The 21,171-nt window shown below is 45.7% G+C and overlaps 1 pseudogene; it reads right to left on the reverse strand.

Annotated features, from left to right (window-relative positions):
* Positions 1–7,909: 7,909 nt before the first annotated feature.
* Positions 7,910–19,774, reverse strand: LOC105525712 (annotated as a pseudogene).
* Between the last annotated feature and the right edge of the window lie 1,397 nt (positions 19,775–21,171).

Below are 21,171 nucleotides of genomic sequence, written 5' to 3' on the forward strand. Positions count from 1 at the left end.
GATGTGAGTCTGTGTGGGGGGGTGTGGATGTGTGTACGGGTGTGTGAGTCTGTGTCTGAGGTGTGGGTGTGTGGGTGCGGGTGTGTGTGTGTGGGTGTGAACATGTGGGGGCGAGTGTCTGGGGGTGTGAGTGTGGGGGCTGTGAGTGATAAGTGTTACAAAGCAAAATAAGTAAGGGAAGCAGAATGCCTGCAGCAGGGGTGCTCTTATTTACATGGTAGTCAGAGTATTTGAGAAGATAGCTGAAGGAAATGATGCAGAAAGACACAAAGAATCACAGGAAAGCGTGTCTGAGGCACGAGTGATGAGCTGGGTGGGCAGGAGGACACCGTAGAAAGTGAGATTAGAGAGCAGACAGGGGTCAAGGATGGGGCAGGGCGAGTTTAACTTTCCCTCTGAGTGATATGGGAGTAATCAGACGATTCTGAAGACAGGAGAGGCACAATCTGGCTGATGTCCTAAAAGAAGTGTTCTGGCTGCTCTGCAAAAAATACATGAGAGGGAGTCAAAGATGGAAGAGGGGAGACCACGTAGCAGACCATCGCAATAAGGTTCGGGGCAGAAGAGTGCCATAATCTGACTTATTTTTAGTAGATTTATCTGGAGCAGGGCAAGAGTGCATCAAGAGAGAACAGGCAGAAAATCAGTGCAATAATCCCCAGAGATGAGGGTGGTGAGAAGTCCTCAGAGGCTGCCAGAGCCAGAAGGGTTTGCTGATGGGCTGATTGTGTGGCGTGGGGGAAGCAGAGGAGTCCAGGTGACTCCAGGGTCTTCAGCTGGAGCATCGAGATAAATGAAGCTGCCATTGACGGAGATGGGGAAGAGGGCTGCATGCGCGCACTAACCCATGAGTTCTGCCTTAAGCATGTTGAATTGAGATCTATGCTAGGTATACAAGGAGAGATATCCAGAAAGGTGCTGCATGTGAAAATCTTGAGTCCGAGGTAGATGTCCAGGCCAGATACAAAGACAAGAGAGTCATTAGCCTGTAGATTGTATTTAAAGAGAAGGAAGAGAGGAGAGGAGAAAAAAGAGACCTAAGGAATTAAAAAATGAGGAAGAATTGCCCAGGAGATGGGGAGGGAGGTGCTAGTGGAGGGAGGTAAGAAACAGGAGGGAGTGGGGTCCCCAAAGGAAGAACTTGATTCCAGAAACGAGAAATGATCAATGGTGCTGTATGCCGATTAAAGGCAGATCAAGATGAAGACAGAGAATTGAACATGAAATTCAGCAACACTGAGATCACTGGTCTTCTGGACAGGAACTTCTTTTCTTGAGTGCTGGGAGCAAAAGAGTAGCTTAACAAAAGAGTGAAGAGAGGAAAATACTGTGGACAGTTTTTCTAATGGGTTTTGCTAAAATAAAGAAGAGGGGGGAAAAGAGAAAAGGTGGGATAGCAATTTTCTTAAAAATTAGAGATATTATAAGATATTGCAGGACTGATCAAGTGGTGAGAAGAAACATAATATTGCAAGGGGACAAGAGAACCACTTCTGGAATGTGAATATCCTCACATAGTTGATAGATGGAATGCACTGACCAAGGAGAAGGGTTGACCTTAAATCAGAGCACAAACCATTCACCCATTGTAATAGGATGGAACCTATCTGTAGGTTGAGAGATATGGCTCTGAGAACTCACAAAATTCTTCTCTTACTACTTCTATCGTACTCAGTGAACAGAAAGCAAATGGCTTTGGGAGCTGTAAAGGGGTTTCTATACTACACTGAGGATCCACTGAAATTCATGGCCAGAAAATTGAAGCAAGGCCAGTAGGCATGAGCGGGTGTTTCCCCAGTTGCTTTCAGCTGCCTGCATGCAGGGGTGATGTAGATACACAGTTGGATTTACCTGGAATTGCTGTTTTTGCAGGCGAATCTAACAGATGGAGAGAGAGCCCAGAGCATTGAGGGTATAGACAAGAGTTCGATGATTACTGTGGAACATAGTGTCTAAGCTCAGCACAGAGAGGTGAAGATGGACTGTGTTCTGATTGGAGGTCAACGTCTCCTCCCCACGAGGAGAGTGATGAAGCATGAGAAGGAAGTAGGAGCAACGGAGCACAGATCCAGGTGAAATAACAGAACGTCAGGATTTGAAGAACGGGGGGTGGTGAGCTACACAGGTGAGAAGTGGAGACCAGAGAATGATAAGACATTTGGAATTGAGAGTGGGGTGGGTGTACTTTTATTGATAATGCAAAGACATCTAAAGGGTGATATCAACAAGGGGCTTCTTCACAGCCTCTCAGTGTGCAAGGCTAACATCTGTCGCAGAGGGTCATGAAAGGGCTTTGGGAGCATAGAAATTGGGAAATTAATTCTTACTCATGCTCACTGAGGACGTTGAAGAAGGCTGCACAAATGAGGTGGGTTTTTGGGGGGTCTTTTTGGCTGGGTCTTGAAGCATGCACAGAATCTAAATGGGTGGGGATTGTGCAGTAGAGGACTACCCTTGCCCCAAGAAAGGCTTGGCTGCTGACCAGCCAGCCTCTAAGTCCTTGGGATGTCCTGCCTGAAAAGAGCATCTTTGTTTACCAGGGACCCTTTTCCCACCTTAGTCAATGTGGTTCATGGTGGGGGGTCTTGGACAAAGCAGTTATCCGCTCAACCTCTGTAGGGCCTGGAGAATAAGGTCAGTCATGAGGGTGGTCAGGTGAGTCTACAGGACCATCAGCCAGTCAGAACTCTGCCCACCAAGGCTCGGGGAGCTTCACTGGCCGGCAGGAGTCTGTGCGTGTTGCCACACTTCATGGCTGGGGGCAGTAAGTGCTGTGCCTGTGACTCCAGCGGGAGAGGACAACTGGAACTCTCCTGGGCCCCCCGTGCACTGCTTCCATATGCTGGGTTCAGTCTGCACACTTTCACTGTAATAAACTGTTGCTGTGAGCATACCTGCTTTGCTCAGTCGTGGGCCTTCTAGGAAGCCACTGAGCCTAGGGGTAGTCTTGGGGGCCACAGTATTGGAGGTAAAGATGAAGGCAAAGAAACTCTAGTGAAGGACCTGCTATGAAAAAGAAACAAAGAAACTTGGAAATGTCATTTTCACATGAATAAACAGGACACAGAAGGGAAAAACAATTACTCTTAAACATATGAAAAATGGGTCCAACCTGACTTCATAATATCACAAGTATAAAAGCATATTGAGATACCATTTTTTTAACCTAGGAGATTGGAACAAATCCCAAAGCACAGTAACACACTGCATCGTCAAGGCTGTGGGGACCCAAGGTCTCTCACACACAGCTGGCGAAAATGTGAACCAACTTAATTTGGCAATATCCATTAAAATTACAAGTACAAAGACATTTGACCCATCTATCCTGTGACTGTAAATTTATCCCACCCAAATACTTGTACATGCGAGAATGCCTGTGCATAAGAATATTCATTGCAGCTTTTCTGTGTAATATAAAAAGATGGAAAGTAACTCATATGTCTATCAGTAGGTGACTGATTGAATAAATTACATTATACTATCCATCAGAATAAATAATGCAATGCAGCACATCTGAAAAAGAGGAATGAGAAAACTGTGTACTAATGTAGAAAGAGATACATTTCAATGAAAAAAAGCAAGTCGCAATACAGTATTACAGCAGGCAACTATTTATGTTAAAAAGTGTGGAAAATAAGAATACACATTGTATTTGCATGTGTTCACATAAAGATACCATGTAATAATACACAAATAATGAATAAATGTAATAGCCTCTCTGGAGGTGAAGAGAGGAAGGGGAAGGTATTATTTTTGTACCATGTGAATGTATTATCACATGGATTAAATTTAAAAAGAAAGAACTGCTATTTTCTAAACTGCAGTACATTTTTGAATGCTTCTAAAAGACTGAAATGAAGTTGACAGCAGAAATATGTTTTGTGCCCTTTCTGCTGGTTATCTGCTAATGTACTAGGCAGCCTCTACGATGCCCCCACAAATGCCTGCCTCCTGGCATTCATGCTCTTGTGTAATCCCCTCTCCTCACATGTGAGCTGGACTTACTTCTAATAAATGGAACATGGCACATGTGATGATATGTCACTTCCAATGTTGGGTCATAAAAAGGCTGTAACTCCCACCTTGGGTAGCAATGTGAGGTGAAATGTGTCCCTTTACAATTTATATGTTAAACTCCTAACCCCCAGTGTGAATGCATTTGGAAATAGGACCTTTACAGAGCTCATTAAGGTTCAATGAGGTTGTAAGGGTAGACTCATAATCTTATAGGATTGTGTCCTTATAAGAAGAGAAGCCAGGCACTGTGGCTTACTTCTGTAATCCCAACACTTTGGGAAGTTAAGGTGGGAGGATCACTTGAGCTCAGGAGTTGGAGACCAGGCTGGGCAACACAGTGAGCCCCCATCTATTAAAAATACTTTTTAAAAAATTATGGCTGGGTGCAGTGGCTCATGCTTGTAATCCCAGCATTTTTGGAGGCCAAGGTGGGAGGATCGCATGAGCCAAGGAATTTGAGAGCAGCCTGGGCAACACAGTGAAACCCCAATTCTACAAAAAAACAAAACAAAACAAAAAACAAAAATTAGCCAGGCATGCTGGTGTACACCTGTAGTCCCAACTACTTGGGAGGCTGAGGCCAGAGGATCGCTTGAGACTTGGAGGTTGAGGCTGCAGTGAGCCATGATTGTGCCACTGCACTCCAGACTGGGCAACAGAGCAAGACTCTTTACAAAAAGAAAGAAAGAAGGAAGGCAACACCAGAGCTTTCTCTCTCTCTTTACTATGTGAGGACACAGAGAGAAGGCAGCTATCTACAGGCCAGGAGGAGAATCCTCACTAGACACCAACACTCTGGGACCTTGATCTTAGACTTCTAGCTTCCAGAACTGGGAGAAAATAGATTTCCTGTTGTGTAAGCCACACACAGTCCATGGTATCTTGATATGGTAGCCTGAACGTGCTTCTTCAGGTGACAGGTGTGCTCTCTCTCTCTCTCTGTCATTACTTGTTCTAGAGGGAGTCAGGAGCCACATCACAAAACAGCCCCATGGAGAGGTCCAGGTGACAGAGGCCTGAGGCTCATTGACAGCCACGTGAAAGAGCTTAGAAGCCAACCCTCTCCACATCAAGCCTTGAGATGACTTTAATCCCGGCCAGCACCATGAGAGGCCCTGAGCCAGAGCAACTTGACTAAGCTGCTCCCAGGCTTCTTACCTACAGAACCTGTGAGATACTGAATGTTAGTTGTGTTCAGCTGCTATGTTTGGGGGTAATTTGTTACACAGCAATAGATAACTGATGCATCCACACAGCAAGTTATTCCAAAGCTTAGCAGCCTGAAACAACAACAAACACTTATTATGGCACACAGTTGCTGTAGCTCAAAAATTGGTACTGGCGTAGGCATTGGTCTAGCTCAGGACTCCTCATGGTTGCCGTCAAGGTGTTGGCCAGGGCTGCACTATTGGTTCAACCTGGGTTCGGCAGCCACTTCTAAGGTGGGTCACTCACAGGCTGCTGGAAGGAGGCCTCTGTTCCTGACTGTGGGCAGAAGGTCTCAGCTCTCCATCACATGGGTCTCTCCACTGGTCTGTTTGAGAGTCCTTTCAACGTGGCAGCTGGTTTCCCCCAAAGCAAGTGATGCAAGAGAGAGAGGAGAGAGTGTGTGGCCCTGGATGTCACGCACTATTTATAATACCCTATTGGTGACCCAGGTCAGCCCTATTCAGTATGGGGGGGGAACTTCCCAATGGAGTGTACTCCAGGATCAGGGACCCTTGGGGAGCAGGTTGAAGACTCTATTGAGACGGGATTTTCCCCTTGACCTTGACCCTTCCGGAGTGGTTCATTTCACTCAGCCTGCAGTCTGTGGACAGCTAGGTGTTAACAGCTCAGTGAAGAGTGAGGGTGACAGACTCCTGCACCTGCCCTTTTTGACACAGTTTTGTTGGGTGTTCAGGAAGAACCAAGTCACATGAACTGTTTGAAAGATGATGAATGTGGAAGGCTTTATTGAACAGTGGAAGTGGCTCTCAGTGGAAGGGGAGCTGGAAAGGAGATGGTGCAGGAAGAAGGTGATCGTTCCCTGAAGCCCAGCCGTCTCTGGCTGGGCTCCCCTCCAAAGCTGCACCATCTGAAATTCTCCCTGGCTCAGTTGCTGTTTCTCAGCTCCCTACTCAGCCGCTTCCATCCTGGCCCATCAGCAGCTTGTGTTGCTCCCTTCTTTTTTTCCTGCCCGCTGGTCTGGCTTTTGTGGGCACAGGACAGGGTGCAAGGTGGGCCAAAAAGGCAGTCATTTGGAATGGGGTCAGCTGCTTTCACTTACGGTAGAGGTTCCAGCTTGAGGGTGGAGTTTAGCTGGGAGCCCAGCCCTTCTGTACAAGGATCAGCTGTTTTTACTTACGGTAGAGGTTCCAGCTTAAGGGTGGAGTTTAGCTGGGAGCCCAGCCCTTCTGTATAAGGGTCAGCTGCTTTCACTTAGGGTAGAGGTTCCAGCTTGAGGGTGGAGTTTAGCTGGGAGCCCAGCCCTTCTGTACAAGGGTCAGCTGTTTTTACTTACGGTAGAGGTTCCAGCTTAAGGGTGGAGTTTAGCTGGGAGCCCAGCCCTTCTGTATAAGGGTCAGCTGCTTTCACTTAGGGTAGAGGTTCCAGCTTGAGGGTGGAGCTTAGCTGGGATCCCAGCCATTCTGTATCACTAGGACAACATTGATAACACAGTCCCAGGGCTGGGAGTGGGTCTGAGGATTGGGGGATTTCAGGAATGAGGTTTAGGGATGAACAAAGAATGCTTGAGCCTTATCAGGTAAGCATTTCTAACTACTTGGTGCTTTCCTTTCCCTATAAATTTATATGGGGACTACATAAAGAAGAAGGAGTTAACATAAATGATAACATACTGAATATATATGTTAATTTTTTTTTTTTTTTTTTTTTGAGACAGGGTCTTTCTCTATCACCAAGCCTGGAGTACAGTGGCAGGATCTTGGCTCACTGTAACCTTGACCTCCCAGGCTCAGGTGATCCTCCCACCTCAGCCTCCTGAGTAGCTGGGGTTACAGGCAAGTGCCACCATGCCTGGCTAATTTTTGTATTTTTGTAGTGGCAGTGTCTCTGTATATTGTCCAGGCTGGTCTTGAACTTCAAGGATGGTCTTGAACTTCAAGGATCACGCTATCGGCCCACCTCAGCCTACCGAAGTATTAGGATTACAGGTGCAATCCATGGCACCTGGCCACTGCTAGAGACTTTTTATACAACAGTATGTCATGGAATTCTATGTTAGTACATATAGGTCTACTTTATGCTATTTGGTTTGTTTAAAAAAAAATTATGGCAGCGAGGTGTTTAATATTGTCTTTTAAAATATACAAAAACAGTGTAGATACATTTGAGTAATACTAAATTCTTAGAAAATAATCTATTGGAGTGTCATATATGAAAGGATAAGTAGAGATTTGGAAATGCTTTTTTTAATTGGACAAGAAAACTGATCAAATCTATATCTGGACAAACTAGAAACAGAAAGTTTGGGTGCTAGCAATACAAACTATAGACACATTGATTCTATCGTCACTTCTATGTCAGAAGTATCAGAGAACTGTGGTGCCTGCAAAGGCATGCTCTTACACACCAAGACACCCATTAAAAAAATAAAGCCGAGCTTTCCAGTGTGTTTAGCACTCATTTAACGTACTTGTTCTTCCAAATATTGCAAGGTAGGATGGGATTTCTAAAGATAAGGGCATATAGAACCGAGGCAAAGACAATCAGCACATACACACTGAATCACTCTCTGAAATCATATTGCCAGAACACCGTCAGGGAGTAGCCCTGAAATCACGGACCTGCTGCCATGACATGCAATTACGGGACAGAGGTGCCAGGAGGAGAAGTGCCCACTGTGACCAAGGAAAGCCTTTGTGAGAAGATTACTTCAGGGTGCTCTCCATCAGAGGAGCACACCCCTGATCTTGTATTCCTCATCGGTCCAAGGTTCATGTGAATTGGTCAGGTGGGGAATTTTTTCTTCCACAGACATCAGCCTCTTCTGAGTTTCTTCATCAAAGGCAGATTTGTGCAGCCTTAAATCTTCGGAAGTAGGGAAGATGGTTAAGTTTCCTTTTAGCTACGGTGACACTAAGCATCCGCAGGGGGCACAGTCCGGGTGGCTCAAAGCCTCACACAGCACCGCCACCACATCAGGGTCCAAGGTAACCCAGCTGAGGTTCAGGCTCCTCCATGTTTTGCAGGCAGTGAGTGCCGCAGTGAGGTCTTCACAGCAGGCATGGGTGATCGGCCATGTTTGCATTGCAAGACACTCTAAAGTGAGGATAGCGTCACATAACTGTTTGACACCAGCACCTCCTATTTCATCATGCCCAAGTTTCAGGGTCTTCAGTGTTTCATTGCAAATAAGAACAGCAGCAATATCCTTAGGGAAACAGAAGTAAGGAAACAGCCCATCAACCACAACTCCAGTATGTTGCAGTCTGTGTGCTTCAGCGCTTCACACAGAGATGCCGCTCCATTATCTTCCAGGAAATTTGATCCCAGATCAAGGAGGGATAGGGATTTACCGCAGAAAAGGAGGAGGAGGAGACACAGGTGAGACAGCAGCACATTAACATCAGTGTCGCCAGGGCACAGCAACATCATTCTTTCGTCCTTTGCGAGATTTTCTACCAAGGAGAGACGTGTTAGCTTGCTGTTGCAGGCCAGGACAGAGGTGATGTCTTCACAACCTTCATGGGAGATGCCAGTATCAGCTCTTCTATCTTGTATATTGCATGCTTCAATGTCTCACACAGGTGCCTGACATCAGTATGGGAGAGGCTAGTGCCATACAGGCTCAGAAATTTCAGATGAGGGTCATGAAGAACTGCCTTAAATAATTCTAAATCATTTCCAAAGTTAGACATAAAAGTAAATATGAGTTTTTGGAGCTTACAAGCAGGCTGAGCCAGCACTTTGCCAAGAATTGCCAGGGAGGCATCACCAAGGCTACTGTTTTCCATGTCTAACGTCTGGAAGTTCTTGTTGGTAATGAACATTAAGCAAAGCTCCCGCCAGTAGACGAGCTTCTCATTGTGATCTGAGATGCATCCTGAGAAATCTGGAAAATATTCTCTACACACATGCAAAGTATAGTTAAATTGTGACAATGCTTCAGGCAGAATGAAGATACTAACAAATGTTCTATGTTACCAATATAAATGAAAACTTCTTCAAAGAAATGTATCACTTGTGTTACAAATTCTTTTTCCTGAGTTGCAAATAAACTACGGAATAATTCCTGGAAACCTATCGCTTCCCTATCAGCTTCACATTGACTTAAACTTTTAAGGCACTGGGTTATTTCTTGCTTTAGGTCTTTTGACAATGAAAAACCGAAGGATGTCTCCAGCAAGCTGATGATTTCTTCTGTTGAATTTCCAAACACGAATACCCTCACCTGGGTCAAGTGAGTTTGAGGCTGAGCCACCCTTGCTCTTACAAGCTGGGTTATGCTTCCAATGGTTGGGTTAGGATCATCTTTGGGTCGTTTGAGGGAAAAAACATGGTAGCACAAAACTCTTGGATACATACATGGATGAAGGTAAAACAGTTACCTCTCCTTTGGAGAAGTTTCATACCTGCCCACATTAAGCCCCTTTGGAGAAGTTTCATACCCACCCACATTAAGCCCTCAGACTCAGATAACCCATTCCTCCAGAGATCCCATGGCAAAATACAAGTGTGTGTGTCCAAATTCCCTCTGCAGCCAAAGCACACAGGCTTTTTAGTCGGGCTCTGTTCACCTTAGGTGGAAAATTCTGACTTCCTGCTTTAAATACATTTGTTTAAATTGATGTATATAAAGAGGCGGTGTTTTGGGAGTTTATTTCAAGGTCTTCTCCCCTTTCTAGCCACCATTTCATACAAGTACAGACCAACCAGCATATAAAGGGATTGTGGCACAAGATAAAGAGCGGTCCAGTATCTCCCACAAAATTGAAGACTTTCAAGGCTTTATTCTTCTCGCTGAAGAAGTAGGAGAAATACAGCTTCCTTTCAAGTTCAGTGAATCCTGGGAGCTTTATGGGTTTTGGATGCTACAGCATAAAATAGTTTTTTTTTGTTTTTTTGGCATACTCACTTTTCCTAATGCAATAAGCAGAGAGGATTCTGGAATCATCTTTTTTTGTAACAAACTGCTCAGGATAATTTGTGTTGGCTGCTGCTGCCTCCAGCCATCATACAAGTCAGCTTTAAGTTCCAAGTCAAACTTCAGTTGCTCAAAGCCATCCATGATGAACAGAATTTGCTCTGGCTGGGAAAGAAAACGTCTTTGATCTTTTCTGGAGACTCAGGCCAGTCCCAGTCCCTAGAGAGGAGCTCCAGTAAGCTGGTCTCTGTGATACCGTTCGTTTCACAGACATTAAGGAATAAAACAAATGTGAATCTATCCTTCCATAACATAAGTTTCCCTCTGCCCAGTCCAACATCACTTTTTTTTTTTTTTTTTTTTGAGATTGAGTCTTGTTCTGTCATCCAGGTTACAGGGCAATGGTGCGATCTCAGCTCAATGCAACCTCTGCCTCCCAGGTTCAAGTGATTCTCCTGCCTCAGCCTCCCTAGTAGTTGGAATTATAGGCATGCACCAGCATGCCCAGCTAATTTTTGTATTTTTAGTAGAGATGGGGTTTCACCATGTTAGCCAGGCTGGTCTTGAACTCCTGACCTCAGATGATCTGCCTGCCTCGGCCTCCAAAAGTGCTGGGATTACAGGTGTGAGCCACTGAACCCGGCCCATCACTTTTCTTAAAAGGGTTGTTTTTCCAATTCCATCAGAGCCTTCCAGGACCACAGTGAGTAGTCTAGCTTCAGCAGTATATGCATCATTCAATACTTGGACTCATTTTTCATGATTTCTTTGTAGAAATGCTCAAGGACATGAACACAGGTTTCCCTTTCCCATACAAGTTGAAATTTTTCTTTCATGTCCTTTCTATATGGGTTTAGCTTATTTCTCATCTCTTCCTGAGCCTTCATCCAGAGATCTTTCCTACTGATTTGTAGAAATAGGTTCAGTGTCACCTTCCATGCCTGTTCTCCTGGATAATGTTTGTCCAACAGCTTTGCTACATCTTCTTTGGAAGGCTTCTTTAGCTCAGGCCAGGTGATTGGCTTGAGTTTAGATGTCAAAGGTTCTTGTCTGAGACAAAACTCTTAAATTTCCAAAACTCTTCCTGAGCTCCTTCAGCTACCACAACAAGCCAAAATCTGAAAAGAAAAAAAACAAAAAAAGGATTCCACTATATTGTCCCAGATTGTGAGCTCAGATGTCTCCAGAAGGAAAAGAGAGATCCTCAAAAATAAAGAATAAATGATACCCAGTCCTGCTCCTGGTCCTTCCCACTGGTACTCATCCTACTTTATGTGGCATATGGCACTTCACAGGATGTTTATAAGACTGTTTTATGTAACTATTCACTTATTGGTATACTTTTCAGTTAGTTCACGTTTCGCACTGTGAAAAATAATAATAGACAATCTCCAAAGGTTATGTACCTTATGATTCTATTTCTGTGATATCCTCAAAAAAAAAAATTATAGTGATGTAGAACAGAGGACAAGGGCCAGAGGTAAGGGGTGGGGGAAGGAGTATGTTACTACAAAGGGTTAATGTGAGAAAATTTCCAGTGCCCTGAGGGTGGTGCCAGTTACACCAATCTATACCTGTGTAAATTTCATGGAACTATACAGAGACAACATGTCAATTTTGACAAGTGGTAATTTTTTTAAAGTAAATTGATGTTTTAAAGTAATCATATATGTACAATGCTGCTGTGACCATCCATGTGATGCCCAACATGAGGAGGCTGCTCTAGGGCAGCCTATAGGAAGACTATAGGAAGAGAGATGCCAAGTCACAGGTTATCACATCTTTGATTTTGATATTTTCTGCCAAGTTCCCCTTGAAAGCAGCTACACAGATGGGCTTTTTTTTAATTAGCAAATTTTGTTTCATATATTTGAGGTTTACAATGTGATGTTTTGGGGTACATACAGATGGTAAAAATGGTTACTGCAAAAGAAATAGAAAAGAAAAGAAAACAATTACTGCGGTGAAGCAGATTGACATAACTGTCATCTCACATGGTTCCTTTCTTGTGGCAAGAGCAGCTAAAATCTACGTATTTAACAAAACCCTACAATTTTGTTAATGTTCGTCCTCGTAATGCACCTGAGACCTCTAGACCTGTTTATTCTGCATATGTGCTCATTTGTATCCTTTGACCCACACTGCAGCATTAGTAACACAGTCACAATAATCAAGACACCAAAACAACCTGAATGCCCGTGAGCGGGTGAATGGATAAAGACAGTGTGGTTCTGTAGGGGGAGAGAATGGAATAGTATTCAGCCTTTAAAAAAGCGGCCGGGCGTGGTGGTTCACACCTGTAATCCCAGCACTTTGGGAGGCTGAGGCAGGCAGATCATGAGGTCAAAATATCGAGACCATCCTGGCCAACAAGGTGAAACCCCGTCTCCACTAAAAATACAAAAATTAGCCAGGTGTGGTGATGCACGCCCATAGTCCCAGCTACTCAGGAGGCTGAGGCAAGAGAACCACTTGAACCCAGGAGGCGGAGGTTGCAGTGAGCTGAGTTCGTGCCACTGCACTCCAGCCTGGGTGACAGAGCGAGACTCCATCTCAGAAAAAAAAAAAAGAGATCCTGCCATGTGCCATAACATGAATGAACCTGGTGGACATCATGCTAAGTGAGATCCAAACACAGAGAGACAAATCCGGCATCATCTCACTTACATGTGGAGTATTTTCTAAAGAGCTCAAATATGCAGACATAAAGAATGAAGCAGTCATTACCACAGGTGCGGGACTGGGGAAACAAGGACATGTGGGTCAAGGGATACACAGCAGATAGTAGCATGGGTTTTTCTTAAAGGCAACATGGCCTCAGGGATAGTTCCTGCTACGGGCTCTATGGGGGACCTCAACAGAGAAGTGAAAATCTATATATTAAAAATCCTAAATATCCCACATCTATTTTCCAAACTGCTGTCCTTTCTTTTTACTGGGGTAGGTTCACAACGCAGGGACAGAATGAGAAATAAAGCAGAAAAAGAGGAACATGAGAGAAGGAGTTGAAAACTCCAGTACCTACCGGGCCCAGCTGGTAACATGAAAAAACAATTATTATCATAAGTATAGCCAACATTGAGAGAGATCTTTCAAGATGTCAGGCACTGGCTGACAGGGTTTGCCTCTGTGTCCCCACCCAAATCTTATCTTGAATTGTAATCCCCACATGCCAAGCAGGGACCTGACGGGAGGTGATTGGATCTTGGGGATGGTTTCCCCCACGCTGTTCTCATGATAGTGAGTTCTCAGGAGATGTGATGGTTTACAAGTGTGTGGCTTCCTTCATGCTCTGTCTCTCTCCTGCCACCATGTAGACTGCCTTGCTTCCCCTTCCCCTTCCACCATGATTGTAAGCTTCCTGAGGCCTCCCCAGTCATGCAGAACTGTGAGCCAATTCCACCTCTTTTCTTTATAAATTACCCGGTCTCAGGTGGTATTCTTTATAGCAGCGTGAGAACAGACTAATTCACCGGCCAAATGACTTTCCACATCACAATGGATTTGATCCTCACAACACACCTCTAAAGCAGGTTACCTTTTTTTTTTTTTTTTTGAGACGGAGTCTTGCTATGTCGCCCAGGCTGGAGTGCAGTGGCCGGATCCAGGCTCACTGTAAGCTCCACCTCCCGGGTTTACGCCATTCTCCTGCCTCAGCCTCCCGAGTAGCTGGGACTACAGGCATCCGCCACATCGCCCGGCTAGTTTTTTGTATTTTTTAGTAGAGACGGGGTTTCACCCTGATAGCCAGGATGGTCTCCATCTTCTGACCTCGTGATCCGCCCGTCTCGGCCTCCCAAAGTGCTGGGATTACAGGCTTGAGCCACCGCGCCCGGCCAAGCAGGTTACCTTTATATCCCATATATTACAGGTGAGGAAACTGAGGCACAAAGAGAGTGAGCAATATACCTGATATTACACCTAGAAAATGGCAGAAGCAGAACTCAATACAAGGCATTTCAGAATGCACAAGCGTAAGTGGATGAAATCAGCCAGGAGTTAGAATCCTGACATTCCATATTGCATTGTCAACACCACACCTGACAACCAGAGTGAGGATCGAGGAGGTGAGGGCAGATGCGGCAGGCAATAGCTCCACACACAGCTGTCTTTGGAAAACACACCCTCAGCATCAAGAGATATTTTTCATCTTTTTGTGGAAAGAGCTCAAACTTGGGATTTCTTTATAAAGTGTCTCCATTTTAAAATATGGACTCAGTTGACTTGTAATAACTGTAGATCTTCTTATGATCTCTGAATTAGAACTAGCTAATGTTGTGTTGACACAAATTGCCAGCCCTCTGTGATTCATTTAGACCCAGCTTGAGGAGCTCGCCCAAGGATACCCTCTCTTTATCTGTTATTGCACCACAAAACTAACACATTAAATCTTAGTGACTTACAGTGAAAACAGTTTGCTTATTATGATGGTTTATTGATTGTAATTTATTATGATGGTTTATCAATTACTATAACTATTGCTCATGAGTCTACAGCTCTGCCGATCTAAGTCATGCTCGGCTGGTTGTGACTGGACTCACTCATACATCTGTGGTCAGATGCCTGGTCGGTTGGGGGCTGGCTGGTCTAGAATAGCACACAAGACACTGGTTCTACTGCATGCTGTTAACAAAAGCAAGTGAAGGGACCAGGCTGTGTTTTCCACTCAGGCATGAAGAAATAGACAACGAAGTCCTAGGCATGGAGCCCAGGCAGGGGAGGTGATAAGGCTGCAAAAATATCCCCACTTCCTTGCCACTGCACTAATTTTGTGGCCTTACCCGCTCCTCTGCCCAGGCTCTGCACCTAGGACTTTGTTGATTGCTTTAATGAAAGCCAAAGGCTAGAAAGGAACAGTTAAACTTTCACAAGTGCTAGTAAGTGAAATTATTCATTGACATCTGATAAATTCAAACTATTCAGGTCCAATTTTATTGTTTGCTCCTATTCCCATTGAAATAGTCATCAAAGGAAGCTGAAGGTAGAAGTCGAGCCCTATCAGGAGTTAATTCTATGGATTGTATACCTTAAAGGTAATAGGAAAAAAGTGAATAAATAGCCTTAGCTGAGGCAGAAGTTCAGCACTACACGAAGACCATCACCCTCTGGGAAGGCTTTTCCCACCTTCCTCCTAGAATGTGTGGAGTTGTGTGAATCTAACATGCTAACATATGCAGAACAGTGCTTAGAACAAAGGGAGGACAATGCAAGTGTCAACTATTACTCTTATTTCTAAGTCCCACCATGTTTTACTAAGAACCTACTTACTGCACGGTGTTGTGATAAATGTGTGTTGTGGGATTTAATAAATGCTCCCTGAGTTGAGAGGAGCCTGTCACTTTCATTTGCTGCTTGACTTTCCTTCCTTTCTTCCTTCCTTCCTTCCTTTCTTATTCTTCTTTTCTTTCTTTCTTTCTCTCTTTCTTTTACTCTTCTTTTTCTTTCTTTTCTTTCTCCTTCCTTCCTTCCTTTATTCTTCTTTTCTCTTTTTCTTTCTTTCCTTTCTTTTTCTTTTTTTCTTTCTTTCTCTTTCTCTCTTTCTCTCTTCTCTCTTTTTCTTTCTTTTCTTTCTCCTTCCCTCCCTCCCTCCTTTCTTTCTTTCTTTCTTACTTTCTTTCTTTCTTTCTTCTTTCTTTCTTTTCTTTCTTTTTTCTCTCTTTCTTTCTTTCTCAGACTCATGCTGTGTCACCCAGGTTGGAGTGCAGTGGTGCCCAGCTCAATGCAACCTCTGCCTCTGGGGTTCAAGAGATTCTCATGCCTCAGCCACTCAAGTAGCTGGGATTACAGGCACGTATCACCATGCCTGGATAATTTTTTGTCTTTTTAGTAGAGACAGGGTTTCGCCATATTGGCCAGGCTGGACTAGAACTCCTGGCCTCAAGTGATCCACCCACCCTGGCCTCCCAAAGTACTGATATTACAGGCATGAGTCACTACATGTGGCCGCTGCTTGACTTTCTAAGTGAGACATTCACATTCTGGACCTGCAGTAAACAGATTTGCAAAAGCCAGGAAGGCAGATTAGTAAGGTTAGTTCCACGTTCTTCTGCCCCTCCACACACACATTCTTTAGATTATGTGGTAAATATAAAATGACACCCCAGAGACGTCCACATCTTAATCCCCGGAACCTGTCGAGGTGTTACTGACATGGCCAAATGGATTTTGTAGGGGTGACGTATTAGTCTGTTCTTGCACTGCTACAAAGAAATAACTGAGGGTGGGTAATTTACAAAGAAAAGAGGTTTAAATGGCGCTCAGTTCTGCAGGCTGCACAGGAAGCCTGGTAGCCTCTGCTCCCGGGGAGGCCTCAGGGAGCTTTGATCCACGGCAGAAGGTGAAGTGGAAGCAGGTACCTTACACGGCAGGAGCAGGGTCAAAGGCAGGTGGAGGTGCCACACACTTAACCGGACCGCATAGGAACTCACACACTCTCCTGAGAACAGCACGGACAGAATGGTGCTAAACCATTGATGAGAACTCCGCCCCCATGATCCAATCCCCTGCCACCAGGCCCCACCTCCAACCCTGGGGAGAACAATGCGGTAGGAGATTTGGGTGGAGACACAGATCCAAAGCACATCAGGTGATTATGTGAGGAGGTCATCTGGGATCATCCCAAGAATCAAAATGTTTATATTAGGGAGACACAGTCCCAGAACAATAGGAGATGCAAGGACACGCAGAGGTCAGAGAGACCTGAAGACGCTGTCCCGCTGGCAGTAAAGATGGAAGAAGGGGCTATATGAGTCCATTCTCGCACGGCTACGAAGACATACCTGAGACTGGGTAATGTATGAAGAAGAGAGGTGTCATTGGCTCATGGTTCCGCAGGCTGTACAGGAAGCAGAGTGGGCTTTTGCTCGGCTTCTGGGGAGGCCTCAGGGAGCTTTCAATCATGGTGGAGGGCAAAGGGAGAGCAGGCACTTCCCGTGGCTGGAGCAGGAGGAAGGCGGGTGGCGCTGCACACTTTTAAATCACCAGATCTCACGAGAACTCACTGTCACCAGGACAGCACCAAGGGCGATGGTGCTAAACCATTCATAGAGGATCCACTCCATGACCCAGTCACCTCCCACCGGGCCCCACCTCCACACACACACATCAAGTATAACCACTCTACATGAGATTTGGGCAGGGACATGGATCCAAACCACGTCAGCGGTCATGAGGCAGGGAATTGGGCATCCTTTACTTAGAGCTGCCAGAGGCAAGAAACTGATTCTCCCCAAGAGCCCTCAGCAGGAAGGGAGCTCTGCCAACACCTTGATGTTAGGACTTCTGACCTTAGAACTGTCTGATAATAAGTGCATGCTGTTTAGAGTCACTAGATTTGTGGTGATTTGTCACTGCAGCAGTAAGATACTAATACAGATGGAAATGGGGCGGTGTACCCTCATCAGTTCTCAGCCTCCCCAGTCCTGTCAAAAGAGCCCAGCATAGGGGCTGCCCTCAGGGTCTCTGGGACCAGCCTGCGGGTGTGAATTCCCAGTTCTCACACCAGTCATTTGAATCCCCTGTGTCTCAGTTTCCTTACCTACACAATGGGCGTAATACAAGCTCATGCCTCATAGCGTTGATAGAAGGATTTAGCGAATTAATACATGAAATGTGTTTCCAGTTTCCAGCACATATAAAAAATATGTCCTGATTTCTAGGGATCTGCAAACCAGTTTGAGAAGAAAGACATAGTTCTTGGTGTTAGTATTACGTATTTCCATTTCTAATTAAATTCAAGGAGAGAAGAAAAGAAACAACCGCTTCTGCAAACCTGGGTACAGCGTTTCTCCGTGCAAGTCTTAGAGATCTGTGCACTAGTGTGTGTTATGTGGGCCTGTTAGCACGTGTAACTTTTGATGGACCACTTATCTTAGTTATTGCTTTCTATTTCCCCTGGATCCCAGTAATAAATTGGGCCTTTCTGTGGTATGAAAGATCTCTGAAAATAGTTCAGACTCTGTTGGATGCCTACTAGACCGTGATTGAAATTAAGCTTAAACTCCAGATGGCCTTTATCTAGAGGGGTAACACAAGTAAAAGATTTTTTCATGTAAAAGGCTAGACATCACATTGCTTGCCATCTCCCTAAAGCCCTTGCAGACCTAGAAACATTAAAAAATAAATAAGTTCAAATTAAAAACAATAAAAACACCTCACGCATCTCATCGATGCCCATCCTTCTCTTTTTTTTTTTTTTTTTTTTTTTTTTTGAGACGGAGTCTCGCTCTGCTGCCCAGGCTGGAGTGCTGTGGCCGGATCTCAGCTCACTGCAAGCTCTGCCTCCCAGGTTCATGCCATTCTCCTGCCTCAGCCTCCCGATGCCCATCCTTCTCTATGGAGAAACATGCATTTGCTCAAATCCAGGAAGAGCCCACCATAGTGTCCCCCTGTGTTGCCCTCTGGCCCTTTTCTCCTCACCCCGACCTGGGTTCAGGTGCTCAGTGGTCAGTGCTGTGTGGAAGGGTGGAATGGAAATTGCCCAGACATGGTACCTATGCAAACAGGGTGACCAGTTGATTTGTAATGGTCATTATGGTACAAATACATTTCATCTGGAACATTTCTTGAAGGACACTCCTTGTTATTTGACTTTGCAAGTTCATGAGGAAAGTAATTTGTAGGACATGAAAAAGAGACTTGTTTCTTATTGTGTCGCAACAGGGTTAATAATTAATCAATGAATTAGCCCTAAGCTCCATTCATGTGTATGTAATTACCTATTCCACACCTCTGGATGGGGATCTAAAAGGCACCTGTAACTCATTCTAACAACACGGGTTCTTGGTTTTTGTTCTACTGTTCATTTCTCTCCCTAAGAGTAGACTCGGTGGCACAGAATGGAAATCACAAAAGAACAGCTGCATAAACATAACGGGCCTTATTCTCCCACATAAAAGGCATTGAAAGATGGACAGCTCAGGCCTGACACAGAGGCCCCATGAAGTAACCGGGGAACGAGGCTTTTTCTACCCCAAGGTCACAAAGTGGTCCCTGAAACTCCAACCACCATACAGTCATTCCAGGTAGCTGGAAGGAGAGGCAAGAGGTGGGCCCCTCTGGGCTGAACCAGAACCTTTAAAGGCCCTTCCTGGAAGTTCCTTCTGAAGATACCACTTTTATCTGATTGGCCAGGACTTAGTCACATGCCTACACCCAGCTACCAGGAAATCCAGAAGGTGCAGACTTTTTGATCTCAGCAAGTTGCCACCCCTGAGAAAGGCTGGGCTCTGAGGCTGAGGACAAGGGAACACCAGCGGGGCAACAGCAGTCTCAGCTACAAACTCCAAGCCGCTCCTCTCTCAGCTACCCCCTCCAAACTGCTTCTCTCTCAGCTACCTCCTCCAAGCTACTCCTCCCTCAGCTACCCCCGCCAAGCTGTTTCTCTCTCAGCTACCCCTCCAAGCCCCTCTTCTCTCAGCTACTGCCTCCAAGCCACTCTTTTCCTAGCCACCCCCTCCAAACTGCTTCTCTCTCAGCTACCACCTCCAAGCTACTCTTCCATCAGCTACCCCCTCCAAGCCACTCTTGTCTTAGCCACCCCCTCCAACTCCCTCCTCTCTCAGCTACCTGCTCCAAGCCACTTCTCCCCAGACTTGCCCACCTCATGAACGGCACCCCCAGCTGCTCCAGCCAAAACCACAGCAGCACCCATGGCTCACTTGCCTGCATCCTCCACACCTAATTGAACAGCAGGATGCACCAATTCCACACCCAAAATACACCTCTTCCTGCCCACGTCTCTCTGCATCCCCGCTGCTACCGTACCCCTGAGATGTTACTGTAAGTGTAAACTATTGCTATTATCGTTCCTAAGTCCCACCGTGTTTTGTTAAGAAACTACTGACCGGGCCGGTGGCTCACGCCTCTAATCCCAGCACTTTGGGAGGCCAAGATGGGCGGATCACAAAGTCAGGAGATCAAGACGATCCTGGCCAACATGGTGAAACCTCGTCTCTACTAAAATATGATAAAAAAAAAAAAAAATTAGCCGGGCGTGATGGTAGGCCTGTAGTCCCAGCTACTTGGGAGGCTGAGGCAGGGGAATCTCTTGAACCCGGGAGGCGGAGGTTGCAGCAAGCAGAGATCGCGCCACTACACTCCAGCCTGGCAACAGAGTGAGATTCCATCTCAAAATTTAAAAAAGAACCTACTTAGTGCACCATGTTGTGATAAATGTGTGTTGTTGGATTTAATAAATGCTCACTGAATAGAGAGCAGCCAGTCGCTTTCGTTTGCTGCTTGACTTGAGACCCAGCTGCTCTCACTTTCCTGTAGCCCACTCCCCACAGAGCAGCAACATCTCACCATGCCACTCCCCTACTTAGACTGCTCCTATGGCGTCCCTTGAGAGTTGAGTTAAAAAACACCAACTGGCCACTGCCAGCCAGACCCCCATGATCTCAGACCCATAAACCCTGAGCACGTGTCCTGCCTCCACACCGCTCACTCCTGAGCTCCAGCCACAGGGGGGCCCTTCTTCTCCTGTTCCTCCAACAGCCCAAGCAAGCCCTTCCTACCTGGGGTTTCTGCACGTCCTCTTCCCGGTGTCTGGACAGCTTCACCTCAGCCATGAAAGTACGACCTCATCACAATTCCACCTCAGTACAATGCCCCTCCTCACAAGCACCTGCTCCCATCACCTGAGACCAAGTCTCACCCAACTCATACACACCCCAGTCACTCTGTAGCCCTGTTCTGTTTTTTCGATTTTTAATTAACTAATTAATTAATTAATTATTGAGACGGAGTCTCACTCTGTCGCCCAGGCTGGAGTGCAGTGGCACGATCTCGGCTCACTGCAAGCTCTGCCTCCTGGGTTCACGCTATTCTCCTGCCTCAGCCTCCCGAGTAGCTGGGACTACAGGAGCCTGCCACCACGCTCGGCTAATTTTTTGAATTTTTAGTAGAGACGGGGTTTCACCGTGTTAACCAGGATGAGTCTCGATCTCCTGAACTCATGATCCGCCTGCCTCGGGCTCTCAAAGTGCTGGGATTGCAGGCGTGAGCCACCGCACCCGGCCAGCCCTGCTTTATCTTCTTTACAACCTGGCTGGGTGCAGTGGCTC

The sequence above is a fragment of the Colobus angolensis genome, unplaced genomic scaffold, assembly GCF_000951035.1.
Source record: "Colobus angolensis palliatus isolate OR3802 unplaced genomic scaffold, Cang.pa_1.0 Scaffold115, whole genome shotgun sequence".
NCBI lineage: Eukaryota > Metazoa > Chordata > Mammalia > Primates > Cercopithecidae > Colobus > Colobus angolensis.